Raw genomic sequence first — 6,000 nt, 5'->3', positions numbered from 1 at the left:
CATAGGGGACTCTTTGCAAAATGAATGTTGAGTGTTTTGAACACAATCAAGTTGAATATTTGTTTTGTTGGTAACTATGGCCTAGCAAACCTGGCATATAGCCTTAAGAGTTGGCACCATGTCATCCTAACAGATGCGTGTAAATACAAAGCCAAAAGAGAGTGCACAAGATTGTGAAGGGCAAGATGCACAGCCAGAAAAGTCAAAACAGCCCACCCAGAACATATTAGCTTGTGGTCAAGGTAGGTATGTAATAACAACTCTTGTGTGCAGCTGAACAGACTTTAATACCCTGGGCAAGATCCTTAGATAGAATAAATCAGGTTAATTCTGTCTTCAGTGGTTTATATCCACTGAGGATCTGGCCCAACATGTTTATATATTGTAACACTGTGTGTATAGTGTTTTGCCGAGATGAAGAAAAGTTATAATAGGTTCCCACACCTTCTCTGATTCTGAACCCTTGAAAACTGAGCCAAAATATGTTTCCAAATGGTGGCCAGATTTCTGCAGAATAAGCCAAAAGAATGTAAGAAACCTTGTCTGAAATAAAGCTACCATTGACTTCAGTGGGACAGGATTTCATTCCTTGTTTTACAACTTTCGGCAGCCAGAATTAGAAGATAGTGGCAGTGGAAATGTTTGTCCTATAAATTAAAAAGAAAAAAAATCCCATAAAGGAAAATATAAACTACATGGAGAAGCGTGGAGGATGTTGTCAAAAATATATATGCTAATCAGGTTGTCCCTGAAAGCTACAGACAAAAACAGCTATCCTCCAGTGTCAGTTTGTTCAATACTTAATGGATTCCTAGCTCGTAGGCGGTCATAAGTTCTTCTCTCAGTTCAAATGTCTATGACTTAGCAGCAGGATAAGTATCATAATTGGGACAGTGAAGAGCAGCTAGAAGACTTAATCTGTTTCCAAATACCACTTCCCACTTGCATGATGTCTCTCTCAAGGCACCCATAATCAATGTGGAAGAGGTTTATTAAAAGGATAAAAACCATTATTCCATTATAAAAAGTCAAAGAGAATCTGTAGCTGCTTTTTTCTCTGCAAGACAGTTGCAAGAACTGTCCTTGGAAAGTCCCAGCTCCAGTTCTCACTGTGGTCATTCTTTTGATCCCCATTTTTCCAGGTGGGCTGAATGTGTAACAAGGAGTTTAAACAATTTGCTTAAGATCATAGAATGAGTCACGTTGGCTTGCTCAGAGTTAAAACCTACCTTTCTCCAGGAACCTGTGTGTTTTGTTTTGTTTTTTGTTTTCCCACCGAGACCACAGTGCACAAATCCAGAACACAAAGCAGCTCAAGTTAGTGAATAAATATGCAATAAGTCAAACTATTAATTGAAAATCTAATTTTTAAAACATATTTTAAACGTATGGTATTACTACAATAACAATAAAAGAGATCTAACCCTGGATGTTGAACCTTCTCCAGTGGAATGAATAGGGCTTGATTTTCAGCTCTGGGGTCTGTGTATGCATCTTTGCTGCTATTTTGTATACACACTACTGTATGCGTGTGTACAAGTCCTTGGTTGTATATCACAGGGCTAACTACACAGTGATTGAACTGTGTGTATGCAGAATGTGTATTTGCATGAATATTCAGGACAGCTTATGTAAAATGGCTGTATATATGTACCTGGACTGTAGCACAGAAAATCACATGTAATATTTTAAACATAGCCTTTGTAGTATAAGGCAGACAAATGTTTTATAGCGACTTGTTAAAAATTCTATGTACGTAATGGTAATTACTACCTGATATGTTGGAACTCTGCTATAACATCCGCAAGAGAGATACAGTGGATGAGGTAATATCTTTTATTGGACCAACTTCTGCTGGTGACAGACCAGCTTTCAAGACGCACATGGCTCTTCTTGACATCGGGGAAAGGTACTCCCAGATCACAGCAAAATGCAAAGGGGAACAGATTGCTTAGTATAAATAGAGGAGGATTAGTGGGTTACAGATTGTTGTAATAAACCATAAAGCCAGTGTCTCTGTGCAGTCCATGATTTTTAGTGTTTAGCAGAATACTGAATTTAAGCTCCCAGGCTCATCTTCTGGAAGTGTGCAGGTTTCCTTTGAATGTGAGGATGGATAAATTGGATATAGAGTGATCACTTTGTGAAGTGTTCACCCACTGGTGACAGGGTGAGGTTTATTTTATTTTTTTGTCTTCTATAATTTTCTCAGACCTGAAGAAGAGGTCCGTGAGATTTGAAAGCTGGTCTCTCTCACCAACAGAAGTTGGTCCAATAAAAGATATCACACCTCACCCACCTTGCGTGTCTAATATCCTGCGACTCACACGGCTACAACTACACTGCATATAACATCTGCAAGAAATTTAAGGTTTGTTTTTATTTGTTTGCTCACTTTTTTTTTTAAGCTCACGCATATTTATTTTACAAGTAAAAAATATCCAAAGATGCAGTGGTGTTCTAGATCAATTTCTTCAGGTTTTGGTTTTGATTGAACCCATGATAAAGGGACAGCCACAAAATGTATATGTAGATCGAGGTTCAAATTTTTCTGGAGTTCTTCAGGGATAATTGGAACTGGGTTTGTGGACTGGATCCCTCTCCAGCATTAACGATCTAGAAACTGTGTATTATGTATGTCATAGCAACACTGTAAGTGCCACTGTAGTTAAAGGTTTTAAGTACTGTGCTAAGAGAAACCCCTATTTCATGGGTTTATAACCCGTGTAAAAATTGACCCTTGGCATCAATTTAGCATCTAGTCCAGAATACGTACGTGTCTGTGTTTCCCCTTTAACAAGCTCTGGTTAGCTTGTTTTTATTTACAGAGTAATTAATAACAGTTTTAAAGATTTTTAGCACATGATTTTGATGCATTTTTGTGTCATAGCAAGTAAAGTGATCAGGCTTTACTATTTGATATTGTGACATATTTGCTTTGTCTTCTCTTAAGGCCGTAATAGATCATGGTTTGGTTTCTTAAGGTTTTTTGGTTTTAAATGATATTTGTCTTAAGGATCCATCCTTGTTAAAGGTTGCTTTCCCTGGTTGATTTAATAGTAGAAATTCAGTGGCTGAGAGACAAAGTTAGTATGAGCAATGTTTGGCTTCTTTAAATCTCCCTACTGTATTTTCCACTGCATGCATCCGATGAAGTGAGCTGTAGCTCACAAAAGCTTATGCTCAAATAAATTTGTTAGTCTCTAAAGTGCCACAAGTACTCCTTTTCTTTTTTTAAATAAACTAATATCCTAACGGTAAAATCTTCTTTGTTCCTAAAGTCCCACGTCAGGGAATCAGCTAATTAGACTTAATTAGGTCAGTTTGGAGAGGTTGATGAGCATAAGTGATTTAGCTTTCGTACTGGTCCAGGGGGAGGATGATCGTGCAGACACTAGTTGAAATTTGGTGAAGAAGAAGAAGAAACGTGTTGGGGGAGGAGGGGAAGTGAGTGCTATAAGAACAATAGGCCTGGTACTGCAACAGGAGGGGAGCTAGATAGCATATTCCCAATGCAGTACTCCATATGTCTTTGAGAGCGAGGTGAGGAGGGCGCCCATTCTTCTGCAGCCCCCCAATTAGCCGGGACCCTGGGCATAAGCCTTGTTGGCCCTGTGGCTAATCTGCCACTGCTTCCTGGTCTTGCAAACCTTTTCATGTTTATTTTAGTTCCCTTAAGGTGCTGCCAAAGGCAAATTGTTTATGTTCTCCTTCACCATCAGATTAATACAATAAATATCTTGGTGTGAACTTCTTACAGCTTTAATAATAACAGTGAAATGGAGACTTCAGCTTAAAAAGTTATTTTTATTAGCAGAAGCAGCAAGCAGTAGATGAATTAGCCCATACAGTGGTCTTGATAAAGGCCCAAAGCTCTTACACTGAAACAATAACTTACATTTTATTTTAACTTACTGGTCACTGTCAAGACTACGAAAATATTCATGAATTTTAGCAACAGGTGTAGCTGAACATTTTAAGGTGAAAGTGTAGACAAGTACGAACTAAGTTTGGCACCATTCCAGAAACCGAGGACTAAGCCTTCCTTACCTGTAAGCTTTGTGACTAACCCATGCTCATGACCTATTTGGATCCAGGTTCCTTAGTTTGAACCTTACCACTAACAATAGGTTTTTAAACAAAAAAACTATAAAGCTTTGTGCAATGTATACTTGTATCCAATGTATCCTTCCTCTGCAAATCATTCATAGAAGGATAAGGGGAAATGGCACTGAGAAGATCAAGATTGAAGGAAATATATTTGTTACATTGAACATGTTTGAAAAGAGAATATCTTTTAAAAAGGAATTTGTACCCAACAGCCACTTTACAAATTAACTTTCTGCTGAAAATTTGAAATTGTGCTCCCTCTGTAGCTGGTGTTAGTGTCCACAGAGTAACGAGATGGCATGGGTCATTGGCAACACCTCCCACAAGGAGAGTAGTTTTATATTCTCTTAAAGAAGCACTGATGTGGCCTCCCTTGAAGAAGCCATCATTTGACAAAGTGACTAGCTATAATCTATACCTAACCTTCCTTTTTCAGTTCAGATTACTGAAATCTTGTGGTTAGACAACTTTCACTTTAGCTAGATGCCTTGATTGAGGGCTCCTAGATCTCAGGAGAGCATATTTCTGATTTGTTTGTAGAAATCCAAATAAGTAAATAAATGCATTTTCTTAAATTACCATGAAAATTTTGTTCACAAAAGCAGACATCCAGGATCTACTTCAGGAAAAAATGAAATGAACTCTACTCAAAGTTTTGCAAGTTTTTCCTCAAAAGATTAATCGCCAAGGAATCAGGTATGAAAAGCAGCAGTTTTAGCCTTAATAATTTAAAATTAAAAAATGCAAACATTTTATCTGAAGCAGCTGGTACTATCTAACTTTTATCATGTCACTTTATCAATGTCACTCATATGTCACTCATATAATAGCACCATAGCAGCAAAGATGGCATAAATTTGGCAGCAACTCTATCATCATTTTTAAAGCTTATTTCATTTCAATAGATGCATGCCTTTCTTTCTAAACATAGGCAGCACAGAAAATGAGATCAAACCATTTGTACTGGACCATGAAATGCATATTTTAAAATTAAAGAACATGAGATTATTTTCCTCCATAACCACTTTTTCACCTTTTTCGTGTTACTCTTATTTCTCAATTCAATATACTCAAAATCTTCCTCCATTTCCTACTGGAGAGAGAGCCATTTAAATGAAATAATGAGCCTGGTTTCAAACTCTACCTTCAGTTGTAATTATTTAACTCATTACATATCATTCGGTTTGGACAGTTAAATGTTCATTCCTTGTAGTTTCTTACTGTGAAGCTTGTCATTTTCTCTAGTTCTGACTCGAGATGATGTGCCTTTCATATGGATGTAGCATTGATTTCTTACCTCATTTCATAGCAAAATAGACCATAAGTGCCCGAAGGAACCAACTGTAACTTCAAAATGTTTCACCACTTTGAACTACAGCTCTGTGAATCAAGGACTGTGTGCAAACCTTTTCTTTTCTACCAAGAACTACCTCTGCAGGTACTTATTCTTGGGAGCACATACTGTCCTGCCATGAGTCCTAGAGCCATCTAGAAAGTTGTGAGCGCTCCCCATTACTGATCCAAATGTTCACAGACTCTGACCACCTCATTTCTTCCCAGTAAGTCTCAGAATCTTCTCCTCCCAAGCCAGTGTAAGAATTGGAATTTTGTTAGCAAATAGTTATTTTTAGCATAAGCATAATCTGTGGGCAGGATTTTAAAGTATTTTTACTGGTCTGTTAGACATATAGAATGATTAGCACAAGATCTGCACCATCTCATACTTTTCAGTGCATTGATAATGATGTGAAGTCTGGTTGCCCAACAGTGTATGTCATGATAGAATAAGAGTGAAATCCTTGTTCCATTGAAGTCAGTGGCATAACTCCCTTTGATTTTCATTGGGGCCAGGATTTCACTCAAAGTATCTGGCAGATCAACTCACCTAAT

The sequence above is a fragment of the Lepidochelys olivacea genome (assembly GCF_965140295.1).
Source record: "Lepidochelys olivacea isolate rLepOli2 genome assembly, chromosome: 11".
Taxonomy (NCBI): domain Eukaryota; kingdom Metazoa; phylum Chordata; order Testudines; family Cheloniidae; genus Lepidochelys; species Lepidochelys olivacea.
This window is presented reverse-complemented; position numbering follows the sequence as displayed.